Source organism: Peromyscus eremicus, chromosome 6 (assembly GCF_949786415.1).
Source record: "Peromyscus eremicus chromosome 6, PerEre_H2_v1, whole genome shotgun sequence".
NCBI classification, from domain to species: Eukaryota; Metazoa; Chordata; class Mammalia; order Rodentia; family Cricetidae; genus Peromyscus; species Peromyscus eremicus.
Genome location: NC_081421.1, coordinates 62,387,763 through 62,403,172, shown reverse-complemented (window position 1 = coordinate 62,403,172; position 15,410 = coordinate 62,387,763). Strand labels below are relative to the sequence as shown.

Sequence of the window (15,410 nt, the reverse complement as noted above, 5' to 3'; positions counted from 1 at the left end):
AAGCTAGCCAACCAAGACAGGCAGCTGGGGACTTATGGGGTTGCGAAGGTGCTGTGCTCCTACCACAGCAGTGGGTAGACAAGCAGGCCCTTGAGAACCTGGAAGGCTAACCTTCATCTGTCCAGCTACAGCACCTACATATCAGCCATACCCTCTGAACCGAGGCCCAGCTGAGACTGCCGACTCTGGGAAGTCCTTCCTGGTATCTAACTACTCTCACAGCCAATCCTGCCATGGCAATCTAAGCCTACTTCAGTCATCCAGACAAGAATACTGTATGAGGGACCTTGGCTGAGGAGAGGTGGGGGCAGTTGGGACCGTTAAGTGTGTCACCTTCCACCTCCCTACCCTACTTCCCCCTGGGGTCTCAGGAGACAGAAGTGAAAGTTGCAGCTGGGCCTTGAGGACAGATCGTCTTGACGGGCGGGCGTTGGGATGAGCATAAATAATGCCACTATTGCAACAAGTAGCTGCTAGCTAGAGGGGTGAAGAGACTTCCCATTGAAAGGAAAACAGTGGGGAATTCTGAGCATGACCTGGGCCACAGAGCAGGCTGGAGAGTCTCCCAAAGGCTCTCTCCTAGGGCACCACTTTTTGTTCAAGCATCCAGGAACAGACCAAGAGCTGAGCCCTAAATGCTGGGCTTCTGGCATAGGGGAATGGGAGGCAATGCACAGAGTGAAGGAAGGGCCACCCACACTCAGATGGGGCAGGCCAGAAAGAGGCCAATCCAATCAGGGAAGGCAAAGCCTCCTGGTGTTGTGACCTCAAGGAGCACCAAGGATTTAAAGGGGCCTTGGGCGGTGGCTGGGTCTCTAAGCCCTAGGCAGAAGGTGGCAGGGTGGCTCTTATGGGGATTAGCTTTAAGAAAAGACATTAGGCTGGGTGCCTAGCCGGTGGGTCCTGAGCACCCTTGGGAAAACATGTAGTCTCATCAAAACACGCCTTCATCAAACAGGCTTCACTGTTTCCTCAGAACACAGCAGAGACCCCTCTGACTTTGTCAACAATGACTGCTGTCTATGCATGACCCAGAGGGTTCCTTCCTCTGTGGGGAAGCTCTCAGGGGCTGTTACAAGCAAGGCCCATCCCTGGGAACAGGTGAAGGCTCCCTTTCTCCTCTGCTCTCCACCCCCAACTGCAGGCTGACAGGTGGGGGGGAAGAGTAGGAACAGCTGGGCCAGGACACCTGTTTTCCACTCTATGCCTGGCCAAGGGTCTGCTTGGGGACCACACGGGCAAGTCTGCCAAGAGGCAGGCAGGTGTGGGGGCAAAAAGAGAGGGGTCCAGATGTCAAGGGGAGACAGAGCAAGAAGAACCACCCTGACCCATGGTACATGCCAGAGGAGAGCAGCCAGGCCCAAGGTCAGCCTCCAGCCCCTCACTCACAGCCCCTGCTTCACACTTCCTGGAACAGGAAGAACCCAGAAAAGAAGCCTATTCCCCTGCCATCGGCCCCACCCCCGCCCCAGTGACCCTCTTGTCTTAGTCTATTCTCCCAGCCTTCAAACCCAGGCTGGGGGAGGAGGACATCACTAGGAACAGCTAAGGATCTGGGATGTCTGCAGGGCAGGTTTGGAGGCCAGGAGGCAGCTGGCTTGGCGTGGGAAGGAGAGCCTCTGTTTCTCATGCCCCCCCCCCCAGGCTCTGGTGGCCCCTTCAAAGCCTTCTCAAGTTCTTGTCCCTACACCCTCGGTCTTGGCTGAAGGTCCTGAGGGAGGGTGCAGCTGTGATACTTCCCATTGAACCTACTTCCTCCAGGAAAGGCATGGGTCGGGGAGGAAGACAAGGCTGCCCTGCCTGCCCCTGTGCTACCTTCAATCTCTTTCCTGTCTGCTCCAAGCAGAGTTCCAGGGGCCTCTGTGTGTTGTTGGCTCCTGCTCCAGATCCTTGCTTTGGGGCTTCTTCCATTGGTGTGTGTGTGGGGGGGGGGGATCTGAAGGAATTACTGTCTCAGGAGTCAGAGCAATGCACCAACCCCTCCCCCGAGAACTGTGGTCAAGAGTGGCCTAGAGCCTCACTCCTGCAGACAGGTGCCTTCTTAGACAAGAGCTCTCAACCCTCCAAATGGACTTCACTGAATAAATCCTTAGTCTTTCAGCCTCAGTTTCCCCAATACCAAAGACCAGTAGCAGACAGATCCCTGCCTATCTTAGGACCCTTCACAGAGACAACAAATGGTACTCCCTTCATCCAGTTCTGGGGATCTCAGAAGTCTTCCTTTTTGACTCTGAACCATGCACCCTGCTAAACTGGGTGTGCATGGGTGATGCCCGAGGGGAGAGCTAGGGACAGGCAGGACACGCCTTCCCTGTGGCATGTGGTCTGCCCAATGCTAGGGGAGTGGCCCCAGAACAGCCAGGGGCACCACGCCAAGGTCAGTGACCAAGCCTAGAGCTCAGGGCCTCCTGGGAGGGTAAGTTTAAATGAGTAAATATGGTCCCGCCTGGGTGTGGTTTGCCACAGGCCAGAGCTTGGAGCAGGTCACTCCCTCCAATGCCCTACACAGAAGGGGCTGTCAGCCACAGTCAGCCCCCTCAATCCACGCCACACTAGCAGCCCTGCCTAATTCTGCCAGTGACACCCAGAGTAGGGGTGGCACATGGGCTGGGCCTCCACAAAGGAAAGGTGGATCTGGAGAGCTTTGGGGACCTCCTAAACCAAGGATTTGTCCCCAGACGCAGCCCAGTAGCCTCATTCATGGGAGCTGGGGACAAAGATCAGCATGGACCATCAGACACACAGGTGCCTATGCCACTGAAAGGGAGGCTCCTGCACACCTGGAAGGCTGAGGCTGAGCGGGAGAGGGGCAACTTACCCAAGGGCTCAGGCCAGGGTGGGGGGCAGAGGCTAGCCAGGGAACAGAGCAGCAAGGGAGGGTGGAAGTCAGCCAGCGCTCCCTGACTCACAACGCATGCTCTCCACAGACAGGCGCTGCCTGCCCATCTGTGCTCTGACCTCAACCCCTGCTCCAGCCCAGGCTCTCTGGGTTCTGTGCGCTTTTGCCTTCCTGCCTCTCGTCCCTCACCACCCCCCACTCTCCAATCCTTTAATCATCTTTACCACTGCTGCCCCCACCCCCGCAGCGCAACAGCTGCTCTGTGGGTGTCACACCCCCAAGGGTGCGCTGTACACCTTCCCGCGTGTGTCCCATGACCTGCTGCAGACTGCCAGGTGCAGCGGGGCCTGCAGGAGACCCCCAGCCTGCTTTCTGGGGAAAGGGGCTCAGAGGTCAGTCTTCCCACAGCTCCAGGACAACTCCTCAGAATATGTTTTGTCCTAGGCAGGGAGAGATGAGAAAATATTCTAGGAGCCAAACAGCACCAGCCCCACTAGGCCAAAGGTCAAAGCCTTTTTAGCAGAGTCACTGGACAATGCCTGAGATTCCCCTCTTTTTCCTGGCCAAGTTAAGAGCCATCTTTCCCCCAACCTAGCTTCGCAGGGAAGTTCTTTCTGATATCCAAGCTCTATCCAGCCTTAACTGCGTAGAGGGCAGTGTCAGCCACAACCAGCCAGATGTCTGCCTCTATAACACAGCTCCTAGCAGCTAATGCCACCTCTCCCCCATGAGTAAGTCACCAAACTGGGACAGAAGGACAGAGAGGGTTGGCTGGACTCTGGCCCCATGACTACCTCATAAAAGCCACCGTGATTACTGGTGTGGAGGCTGTGCTGCATGCGACCATTCCTCCTTCCCGCTTCCCTGTAAAGGAGATAATTTTCTCAGGCCAACTGGCTTCAGAGAACCTACAAATCCCAGGCATGGTCCCAAGGGGTGGGAAGAGCCCAATCACCACAGAGTCACAGCCCTACATCTGACCCTTGCCAATGCGCTCTGGGCTTGCCTCGGATCATCAACCCTCTCAGGGAACTCTATGTGTGACACACAGTATCCCCCTTGCCTGCACACTGTCTGGGCGAGGGTGGGGTGGGGGCAGAGAAGTGGACACAACAGAGAAAAGCCAGCCTACCCACTCAAACCCAGTGTGGGTGGCAAAATGTCCAACAAGGACCGGTGCCAGGCCAGGGCCAGCCATGGAGGACAGGGGCTCAGTAGGCAAGGAAGACAAGGCTGGGAAGATGGGCAGAGGTCCAGGCCAAGGACACAAGAGCAAAGGATGCTGCAGCAGAGGCCTCTTTCCAGAGCAGGGTCAGAGTGGGGACTCAGTGAGCCTAACCCCATCCCCTGGGTCCAGCTCCCAACTTGGGAGATTTCCTCTACCTTTCCCATCATACCACCCGGGAAGACCAGGAGAAGAAAGAAAAAAACCTGCTGGAGAGAGATTATATAACGGCAGCCAGCCAGCCTGTCACATCGCCCAGCCTATGAGCACTAGAAGCCAGAGGGCCGGAGCAGGGTCCTCCAGCCCAGTGTCACCACACAGAGGGGGATGGGCAATCTGCACCTGCCTCCTGTCCAAGTCCCCCCCACACTCTGTTCCAGGCACTGGGCTTAGCAGAGGCAGCACAAGCCCTGTGCCCATCCCCCAACACAAGGCTTCCCATACTTTCTGACTGGGTCCTGCTGCTTCTGTAGGCCAATGGCTGCAAGAGCAAGGCTTGTATGTCTTCATTCTTAATCTTAAGAGTCTCTCCCTGCATGAAATCTGTGGCGGAAAGAGGGGGAAACTAACCTCTGATACAGATTTGCTGTGTGATCTCAGGTAAAATGCTTGACCACTCTGGTAGGTACAGGAATGAATGAAAGCTCCTGCCTTCCAAGTGACTCTTCTTACAAAAGTACATGCAGCAAGCACACACAGCATACGTGTGAAGGGCACAGGAATCACAACAAAGAATCCCAAGGTCCCAGTGTCCGTTTCTGGGGTAAATGGGAAAAGTGCTCTACAGAAGCTCCTGTATTCCCCAACCACCCCACATAACAAGGTTCTCAGCCACTCCCACAATCATCCCACCCCACCCCCATCCTGGAAGACGCAGGAAGGAAATTCATTCACAGGCAAGGCCATGGGAGCTGGGACAGCCAGGCTGAGCACTGGGGCTTGGTGGCCGGTGGCCAGAGGCCAGAAGCTGGGTGTCTGGGAACACTGACAGGTACCTCGTCAATGCTCCCCCTCCGCGGATACCTCCGCTAGCTCTGGGAGGGGAACAGAAGGTGGACAGCTCCCAAGGCCAAGTGCACTCAGTAGGCTCCCCTCCGAGATCCGGCCAGAGCAGCCCAAGGTCACGTCCCAGACGGCAAACTTCCCACAGGCGGGCAGGCAGATCAGACCCACTGAGGGCTAGGGGGAGGGGGAAGATCCGCCACTCACTCTGCCAAGGCAGCTAGGCCTCGGAGGGAACTCACACGGGGAGGGCAGGGTACCGGATCCACCCACTGTACTCCCCTCGCCTGGCCCTAATGCGCCGGTCCGTCTCAGGCAGAGCTGGCACTCGGGACAAGCTGGGTGGCCCAGGGCCACTGGAAACCCCAAGGGCTCGGTGGCATCTCTAGGAGGCCTCGCTGCCCTCTCTCTGCCATGGGAAGCCGGGAGCATCGTGGTCCCTTGGGCCAGCCTCAACACTCGAACCCTACTCGCACCAGCTCGGCCAGCACCGACCAAGGGAGGCCCCGAGAGGTCCTGTCAGATGCGAACAGCGGCAAACTCCTGGCCAAGGGGTTCTGCAGCCAGCGTCGCTGACACACCCGACCTGGGGGCCCCACGGGTACGAGATCGCGGCCAGAGCCACGTGCGTTGCGCCCGCCAGAGCGCCAGGCGGCGGGGGCTCGGGTGCCAGGCGCGGCTGTCACAGCAGACGCCCCGGCACCGCCGCCGCCGCCGCCCCGCCCGGCCCGGGACGCTCGTGCCTGGGCGCCCTGGCACCCCTGGCACCCCTCGCACTCCAGACCACCCTGCGCCCGGCCGCGCGGCGTGGGGGAGGGGCTCTTAAAGGGGCCGGCGCGCGTCGCGACTCACCAGCCCGCTGGGGAACGGGGTTGTCACGGCGCCGGGAGCCTCGGCCCGGCCCACGGTATCCTCGGCTGCGCGAAGCCGGAGCTCCGGCGGGGAACAGCGAAGGCGCCGCGTCCACGCGGCCTGGGCGGCGCCGCAGGACCCGGACCCCCTGGTGCGCGCGGGGGCGGGCGACGGCGGCGGCGGGCGGCGGGGACGCGGCCGAGCGCCCAAGCCGCCTCGACGGTTGTTGATATTTTGCTTCCTTCCTCCTTTCGGGCTCTAAAGGCAACTCCTCCAGCCCCAGACTCGAGGCCGACGTAGGCACCGCGCAGCCTAGCTTGCGGGATGGGAGGGGGGAAGACGAGGGTGACGGACAAGCGGGGGGCCAATGGGAGGGCCCTGCGGGGCGGGGGCGGGGCCTGGCAGGGCGGCCTTGGGCGCAGCCCCGCCCCCTGCCCTCGCCTGCGCCCCACCCCGGCCGGGGCGCGCGACCGCGGCGCGTGGAGCCCGGATCCCTCCGCCTGCGGGACGGAGCAGAGGCCGCGGAGACCTCAGCACCCCGGCCCCAGAGTTGGCAGAGGTCTAAGTAGATAAGTTCTGGGGAGACTAGAGTGTTGGGAGGCCCCAGCTCCTCCACTTACTGTGTGACAAAGCTCCGAAGCCAGATCGCGTTCTCTCCTCGCTGGGGTTACCTGGGGAGCTCCGCTGCTCCCTCTACCTGTGACAGGCCCCCTCCTTTCCCCTGGCCGGCTCGGTTGACGCCCAGACATTTAAAGCAACAGTGCATAATTCTCGGGTGACCTAATCTTCAGTGCCTGCGGCCCCAGCGCACTTAACTAGCAAGGGGCAATTTAAAGGGGCGGGACCCCAACCACCACCTCCCTTGCCTTACAGGAAACATCCAGGAGCCTCCTCGTCTTCAAGAAGAAATAGTCACTCTCTTATGAAAAACAAACAACAACAACAACAAAACCCTTTTAAAATCCCTGGCGGCTTCTGGGCGTGGCGAATTTTTAAGTGCTTCACAACAAGATTGTGCGCACCATTGCTTCTGAACACTGACCCGTCAGACTTCCTGTCCAGCATCCTGTCACTTCCAAGTCCTCTGCTGGCTCTACCTGGAGCTTGAGGAAATGAGTCTGGCTTGGACTTCAAAGCCTTGTAGAACAGAGGTTCTTCACAAGCTAAGGGGCAGGTTTACTAGACAAAGTCCTTGTTCTGGGTTTTGGTAGGAAAGACTAGGAAAGGCAACACGTGGTGGGTTAGAAACATCAATCTTGGAGTCAGACTGTCTTGGTTCAAATCCGTCTACTGTTTATGAGGAGCAGAGCACATTTCTTAACTCTCCATCCTCTCGGGTAAAATGAAGGTGGTAAGGACAGTATCTAACTTGTGAATCTGGTGTGAGTTTAGTTCCCCGTAGACTAGGACAGTGCCTCGTGTTCCTCTGTAATGACCCTCGGGCTGCTCAACTGGAAATGAGAGCCCTTGAGGCCAGGATGGGTCCAGACAAGGCTGGCTCATGGGAGAAGTTCAATAGGACGGCTCTGCAAAGAGCTTGGAGACGTACATGTACCTCCTTAAACAGGAAGCTAGCAGGCTCCTATTCCCTTGGCCTCCCTTTCCAACCCTTCTACTTGGCCCCTCCTTCCAGAAGCCCGATTTATACAGTATCACACATGGTCCCCAAATGTTGCTCTTTAGTTTCCCTAGTAGTATGGGGGGGTGGGGCTCCCAGCGCAGAGATGCCAGTACTCTTGAGCAGGCTGGTTTGCCCCCAGTACTTCAGGGAGGGCATCTGTTCTTCCCCAAGCACTTGGAGAAGGCAGCCTTGTTCGGCTCGAAGCAGTGGTGGGAGCAGGGTGGGAAAGTGCCCTCCCAGTGGGGAACCTCCCCTCACTGTGGCCTCTATTTTTAGTGCTTCCCCAGGCTCGAGCTGGAGAAAGCGTTTAGTCATCAGGGTGTTTATTTTCCGGCTGTTTCCGACGTCGGGAAAAGCAGAATGTTGAGACTGGAGAGATCCAGGGCTGCTGTAAAAGACTTCTTAGGAACAGGCCTGGGAACACAGCCTTCAGACCGTTGGGTCCCAGCTCATAGGAAAACAAAACAGGATGGGCCCGGGACAGCTAAGCCCTCAGGAGTTTTCAACCTGCCTCAACCTTGGAGGCTATCCAAGCTAGAGAACCCTCTGGCCCAACTCTATTTGAAGATTGTTCCTCAAAACATCACCAAGCCCAGGAGAAATTCTTTCCCAGAATCCCCCTCCCCAACCTCTCCTAGATCGGCCGGGTGAGCCTCCCGCCAACCACAACCCCAGCCAATCTCCAATCTGAGGCGGGCCTTCCAGAGCTATGATTGGTTGGCTGGGCATTCTAGACCTGGAATGTTGAGTCCTTAACAAAGGAATGAGGAAGGAAGGTGAGTCACCTGGGGGAAGGTATTAAAGGACTAGCTAGAAGGGAAAGAAGAGGGAAGAGCTCCGGGGAGGTGGGGCCCTGGACGCTAACATGGTGACTTGACAGCTCACACGAGACCAGAGTAGGGGGCAGTAACACTCCAAGTGGGGCAAAATTCAGAGTCTGAAAACGTCTTGGAAGAGAAGAGAAAAGGTAACAATCGTGAGGTCTTGATTTCCACAGAGGACCGAAAAGGGCCAAGGTAGTGTTGGCGGCTGGATGAAAATTGGACTTCCTGAATTCTTTTCTTCTGGCCCCTGGACTTCCCATCCCAGAATCCTCTGGGTGGCAAATGACTGTGTCTCACGTTTCCTCTCCCATCTCTGGCTATGCACCTATCTCTTATTAATTAGTGTGTGTGTGTGTGTGTGTGTGTGTGTGTGTGTGTGTGTTTGTTAGTGTGCCATGGTGCATGCTTAGAGGTCAGGGGACGATTCTGTGGAGTCGATCTCTTCTTCCACCTTTCCATGGGTTGGGGGCTCAAACTCACGTTGCCAGGCCTGCTTGGCAAGCGCTTTACTGGCTAAGCCATCCTGCCGGCTTCTACCTATCTATTCTAAAGAAAAGTCACCTTCCAGCCCAAAGCTGCTGTAAAATCCCCCGTGGGCCCTTGGAACACTTAGCTGCCCACCGAAGTCCTGATAAGAATACCGTCTAAACTCAACCTACAATGCCATCTTTACAAGGCTCCCTGGCAAACAAAACTTAACCCTCCTTTGCCCGCCCCTTCTCAGGCTTCTCTAATTCACCTGTGCTTGGAAAGGTCTTTCCCGCAGGTTCCCATCCCTCTCCGCACCCCTCTTCCACCTGGCAGTCCTTCCCCAACCTAGGAAAAGTGCTCCTGCCGTCCCTTCTAGTCTGATGAGCTGCTTGGCAGGCCCTCCTCACCTTCCTTCCCCTGCGCCATCTGGACAGTTCTCAGTCCCCACCTCCACCCGCAACTCAGCCACCTAGCTCATTCTCCCAGTTTTTGGATGATCGCAGCAAAGACACACACACACCCCCATCTCTCCCCGCATCTACCACCACGCTGGCGAACCGGACCCTCAGCAGGTGGGCGTGGGTACTCTCAGCGCGAAGGTGGGACGCTGCCCTCTGTCCCCGTCTCCCCAGGACGCACTAGCTGGCTGGGTTTGGTTTCTAAGGCACTTTTCCTCCCCAGTTCCTGAGTTCCTGCGGGGATGCAGAGCTTTGCAGAGCTGGCGTGGAACGCGCTCAGCAAATGTATGTGCGCAGCTGTGTGAGTTAGGATTGTGCAAACTCTACTCAACACCTCATTTCTGCATCGACAATCGTGGTAGCCTACGACTCCACTTCAGGGTAGAGTTGAGATGAGGGATGGATAGCCGAGTCCGCCGGAGTCAAGTTCGTGTGACACAGTAGTGCCCTACGCCGAGAGTCAAGGTGTCTGGGACCAGACGTGGGGATAAGAGCGGAGGCCCCTGGAGCTGAGAGAGAGAGGTGCCAGAGCGGGTCCCGGGTCCGTGTACCCCCACAGGAGCTCCCTGCCCCCGGCTGGGCAGGATGTGGTGGCAGCTGCAGTTGGGTGGGCAGGATGTGGGGGTGGGGGCAGACGAACACAGCCCGACAGTAGTCTCCCCCCCAGCTCCTGCCTCCACCCCCTCCGGGTCACGTGCTCTCAGCTTGGGCACCGACGGACTATTTCCCATTTTCCGCGGAAGGACATCTCAAACCCGCCGTCACGGGCCTTAGTTGTACCTCGCCATTTTCTTGCCCCCATCTCCAGCCTAGGACAGAAAGTTTGCCCAGGACACGTTTCTGTAAAGCGCGGATTAACTCGGCAGAGGCCCCTTTAAATGCAAATGATCGCCTCCTTGCTCCGCTCCCCCCCCAACCCCCATCCCAACTTCTCTCCTCGTGCCCAAACTCCACCAGCTGCTATTGACGTCAATCGTGCGTCAGCATCGCCAGCCCAACCAGACAGCACGTGGGGGGAAGAAGGCAATCTTAAAGGGCCAGGCGCTCAGGGCCTGTTAGGTTACCGGAGAAAGGAAAAGCGAAGTGCAATGTTGGGAAACTGTTGGAGCAGGAAGAAATGCAGGGGAGACTTTGAGAAGGACTGCATAAGGCCGGCGAAGTGGCTCAGCGGATGAAGGTGCTTCTGTGCAAGCCCGAGATTCATTTCCCCAATTAGCCTCTGACCTTCACGTACGTCATTTTCTCCCCGCCCCCTCGCACACGTACAGTACTAATAAACTTTTTAAAAAAGACTTCTCAGCATAAGGGAGTATATTTTCTTCTTTTTTATTTTACTCTGTGTGTGGTATGTACGAGTGTGGAGATCAGAGGACAATCTGCCGTAGTTGGTTCTCTCCTCTCACCTTGTGGGTTCCCGGGTTTGAAATCATTAGGTTGGGCGATTTGGGCGGTAAGCCCTCTTCACAGCGGAGCCCCATGGCCCCCTTTTAATTCTCCTCACTCGTCCTCCCCCTTAGGGCTTGATCCTAGGGACCTCACACACAGTCAGCCCACATTCTACCACTGAGCTCCGTGCCCCAGCTCAAAAGGGTGAATCCTAAACCAAGCTTTTCCTTTAGATTCCCCGAGACGTTTGGGTTTATCTGGGGGAAAAACCCAGGAGCTGGAGACCTGTGATGAGAGGCCCTTGTCTTTCCTCCCCAGCACACACACAAAAAAGTCATAAAAAATAAATCTTATTTTTCTTTCTGCTTTTTGAGGCAAGGTCTCACTCTGTAGACCAGGCTGGCATTGAACTCACAGAGATCCACCTGTCTCTGCCCCCTAAGTGCTGGGATTAAAGGAGTGCACCACCATACCTACCTAAAGATTTCTTGTTAGCTTAGTTTTCAGAGTGTTTGGCTAGATGCCCAAAGCCCGGGTTCAATGTCTCATAAACCAAGTGTGGTAGTGCTCACCTGTAATAAATACTAGCACCGGAAGGATCAAGCATTCAGTCATTGTGGTTTAAATAAGAATGGCTCTGGGATGGAGAGGTGGCTCAGAGGTTAAGTTCACTGGCTGCTCATCCAGAGGACCTGAGTTCAAGTCCCAGCACCTACAACTGTCTGTAATCCCAGTTCCAGGGAATCTGGCACCCTCATACAGACATACATGCAGGTAAAACCCCAATGCACATAAAATAAAAATAAATCTTTATAAAAAAAATAAGAATGCCTCTATAGGCTCATATGTTTGAATGACTGATCCCAGCTAGTGGAACTATGTGGGAAGAATTAGGAGGTGTGGCACTGAGCTTTCAAAAGCCCACCCCAGGCCCAGACCCAGTCTCTCTCTCTCTCTCTCTTTCTGCCTCCATCCTGTGGATCTGGAGGTAAGCTCTGATCTACTGCTCCTGCATCGTGCCTGCCTGCTGCCACACCCCCGCTATGCTAATAATGGACTCACCATCTGAAACTGTACGCAAGCCCCCAATTAAATGCTTTCTTCTATAAGTTCCCTTGGTCATGGTGTTTCGTCACAGCACCAAAGTGACACCACATCACAGTGACGAGGACAGTCATCCTCGGACTGCATAAAGAGTGCGCTCCAAGCCAGCCTATGCTACAGGAGACACCATCTAAAACAAAACAATACACACCTTGTTAAATGAATAAAAAGAAAAAGTTAATGACTTTAGAGTCTCCCAAGTCTGAACTCCATTCCCACCCTGAAATTATCCCGAGGGAGAAGATAGTATGATCACGGCAGGTTTTAACTCTCAAGAGCTGAAGTTCAGCTCTGTAGCTAAAAGGTGCCTCAGCTAGCCATGGGAAACATGAGAGGCCGTACCTCTTCCTGCCAGGAGACTCTCAGCCTTCATTCTCATTCTGTAGCCCAGGATGGCCCGAATCTGCAATCTGACTTCAGCGTAGAGGGTAATTACAGATGTATAATGCAATGTCTCAGGCAGAAACGTCTTGGCTGGATACTAACTCAGCTTGGGTGTTCTCTTCTGAAGCCCCACCCCTGCTCTCCCCCACCCCTACCCTCAGCTGCCATTCTTTCCCCCCTATCTCCACCTCTGCTCCCCCCAACACACCCTTCGCTCCCTGTGGTGAGGGTACAGAGCCTCCTGTCACCTGGTTCCAGGTTCTTGTGGTTAGAGACCACCTAGTCCTTGTCCAGCCTGTCTCACTGAGCTCCTTGTCAGTTTCTGTCACCCTTTCCAAGACTGAAGGCCTGACATACACCAGAGGGCACTTCCTGCCTGGGAATAACTGAGATCGGGAGGCAGTGGTACCAAGTCATCTTTGAAAAAGAGGCCCAAGGAGAGCTGAGACTCTCCTCTGGCTCAGAGCAGCCCTAACAGCCCATGGAGCCCAAAGAGTGAGGTGGTTTCCCCACAGGAATCTCCCAGCAGCCTCGGCGCTGGCTCCACCCTCTATAGAGGTTGGGTGACACCAGGAGCAGTGTGTTCCAGAAAACCCCAAAATAACCCATCTTCACTGTCCAGCTGCTATTTCTGTCCACTCTGTTTAATTATTCAAACCTAAGTTGGGGAGTGAGCTAAATTAAGCCCTTCTACTTGGGGACCCAGGAGAGCTGGGAAACTCGCCAGGTTGCAACAGCATCAGGCAATGGGGTTTGGTGAGATCCCTTGGCCCGGGACTAAAAGTACCTGCTGTCTACTATCTGCTGGCCTCCACAGCTAGAAGAAGGCAACCTGCAGGCTACCCACTACAGTTCACCCCTCCAGCCTGCTGGGAGCTAACTGCCCCACCCCATTGAACGTCCCTTCAGCTGGCCAGTGTCTTGTCTCAGCTGGCTCTGGGCTAACCTCTCAGTCCAGCTTTTTTTTTTCTTGGCAGGGGGAAGGTAGGCAGTGGTTTTTCAAGACAAGGTTTCTCTATGTAGCCCTGGCTGTTGTGGAACTTGCTCTGTAGACCAGGGTGGCCTCGAACTCCAGATCCTCCTGCCTCTGCCTCCTGAGTGCTGGCACTAGGCACATGTGCCACCACCACCCGGCTCTGTCCAGCTCCTTAACTCACAAAAAAAAATATTGTCAAACCCAGTATCAATGACCCAGGAAGGCTGGATGGCAGAGGACAGCCAGGTGAATCTAGACAAGCACCATGCCTTTGGAGGGTACTTGCTACAGGTTGGTGGAAGGTCTGGGTGGAGAGATTTTGGCCAGCACAGACACTGAGGCCCCCAGGACTGCCCACATAAAGGAAGGGAGTGAGGGTGCAATTCTTTCTAGTCAGGGCCCAGCCCTGGTCTGCTTGGCCCTAAGGCCAGTGTGGTTTCTCTGGGAGCCTACTGCCGGCTGAGAAAACAATGCTCCTGAGTCTTCCTCCTGGGATTCTCCCACCATGGGCGATGTGGGAAGATGGCCCAGGAGCTGTAGTCCTCGTTTTGAGATGTCATGGGCTGGCTACAGTGGTCCTTGGTGGGAAGTGGTATGAGGGCTGGCTACTACATGCTTGACAGGTGAAGCCTTGGAAATGTGTGTGTGTTGACAAGAGCTAGCCAAAATGACGGAAGTGCAGCCTGAGCTAGTGAAGAAGAGTCCCCAGGTACAGACCCAGAAATGCAGGCCAAGATGTGAAAGTACCAGAGGTAACATGCCCAAACAGGCTAAGCGCCAGAGGTGGTATGGGGCCTGGATGTGAAGCAGCCCCATTCACACCGAGGCCCTTTTGGATCATGTTTCCACATACCGACTACCAGTAGCTCATCAGGTCCTGCGGGGTCCAGCAAGGCTCTCCCTACAGCATCACCACTAGAGTTTCCAGGGTGCTGCTGTAGGATGGGGAGGATGCATGGTTACCAAGCAACAGAAGGCATATAGGAGGGGTCCTGGCACTGTTGGTGAGCAAGGAGACTGCAAAGAGCTGGGTGAGCCAAGTTTATAGCTCTCTCCTGACTCCCCATAGCTACAGAGCAAGGATGACTACAGCTCATCAAGCATTGAGAAAGAAGTGTGTGAGCCCTCTCTAGCTTGGTGATGGTAGGTGGTGCCTTAGACACCCACACGACTGAGAGCCTGGGCTGTGTAAGGCTAGGACAGGAACTATGAGGTTAAGCACAGACCTAGGCTTCAGTGTAGCCCAGGATGAAGTGCTTGCTTGTTGAAAAGGCGGGGAGGGGTTCTGTTTAAAGGCCAAAGGGTGACTCCTGCAGAAAAGGGGGTAGAAGCTGGTGGGGGCTGGAAGCAGCTGGATGTGTCCCCTGAGGAGTACAGCATACATTGCAATCTCTGGTGCTTTTCAAATCTAGCTTCCCTACCACACCACTACCTTTCCTGGTTTACTTATTATTTTACTAGCTTACTTACTTAGGGTCTCCTGTGGTGAAGACTGGTACCAAACTCAATAGGTAGCTGAGGATGACCTTAAACTTCTGATTCTCCTACTCTCCAAGAGTGCTGGAATTCCAGCACTGTGCCCAGGCCTCCTCTCAGTTGCGAGTCTCTGTGTAGGGGGTGGGGTGGGGTGGGGTCTTATTTTGAGATAGGATCTCTCTCACTCTGTAGCTCAGACTTGCCTTGAACTCCTAGTTATCCTTCTGCCTCGGGCTTTCGAGTACTGGAATTACAGATGCACGTGACTGTGGCCAGCTCTGTTGCTGTTCTAAGGGACAGGGTCTTACCCTGTCACCGGGGCTGGCCTGGAATTTGTGATCCTCCTACCTCAGCCTTTGAGGCCTGGGATCGAAGGCTGTGCTACTGTGCTACCTCCTATTTGCAGGCCGCACTGTGGCCCAGATGGGCAGGGCCCATCGGCTGGAGGGCCCATGGAATCAACGGAAGACAGAGTGCTCTTCCCCGCCCGCCTTCACTCAAGTGGCTGTGTCTTTAGCAGGATTTATGCCACAAAGTCTCTCCATGTTGAAGCAGGGCCAGTGCCATTCTCTTGCTGTCTTTTACTGCCTCAGTTTCTCTCCTGATGAGAATGTCTTTCTTCAACAGGCTTTTACCAAGCAGCTAGAATCCACTGGTCAAAGTATGGGAGAACCCCGAAGGGTACTGGGTATGCATCCCCAGTGGGCTGGCACCTCAGCAGGTTTACTGTGACAATGAGTTCCCCCATGGGGCACCTGCTAGCTACCAGTCTCTGCCATTCATCCTGGTATG

General features: G+C 55.5%; 1 protein-coding gene and 1 long non-coding RNA gene across 6 annotated transcripts in view; one reads left to right on the top strand and one right to left on the bottom strand.

The window, feature by feature from the left end:
- Mef2d (myocyte enhancer factor 2D) overlaps positions 1-6,755 on the bottom strand; it is a 29,018-nt gene extending 22,263 nt beyond the window's left edge. Inside the window, exons 1-2 of one of the 4 annotated variants that reach the window (XM_059265594.1) lie at positions 4,635-4,900; positions 3,634-3,703 (exon numbers count right to left, since the gene is read on the bottom strand). The gene's annotated coding sequence lies outside the window, so the exon portion shown is untranslated. Of the gene's footprint in view, positions 1-3,633; positions 3,704-4,634; positions 4,901-5,918; positions 6,077-6,538 lie in introns of those variants that run through there. The other 3 variants (XM_059265595.1, XM_059265593.1, XM_059265597.1) reach the window with 3 other exon arrangements.
- Positions 6,370-10,555, top strand: LOC131913158 (uncharacterized). 2 transcript variants are annotated; one of them, XR_009379827.1, is made up of 4 exons: positions 6,370-6,477; positions 6,792-8,555; positions 9,516-9,814; positions 9,960-10,555. It is a non-coding gene; the product is annotated as an uncharacterized LOC131913158 (long non-coding RNA). The 2 variants fall into 2 exon arrangements; XR_009379826.1 differs by having other exon boundaries at positions 9,516-10,555.
- The last annotated feature ends 4,855 nt before the right edge of the window (positions 10,556-15,410 follow it).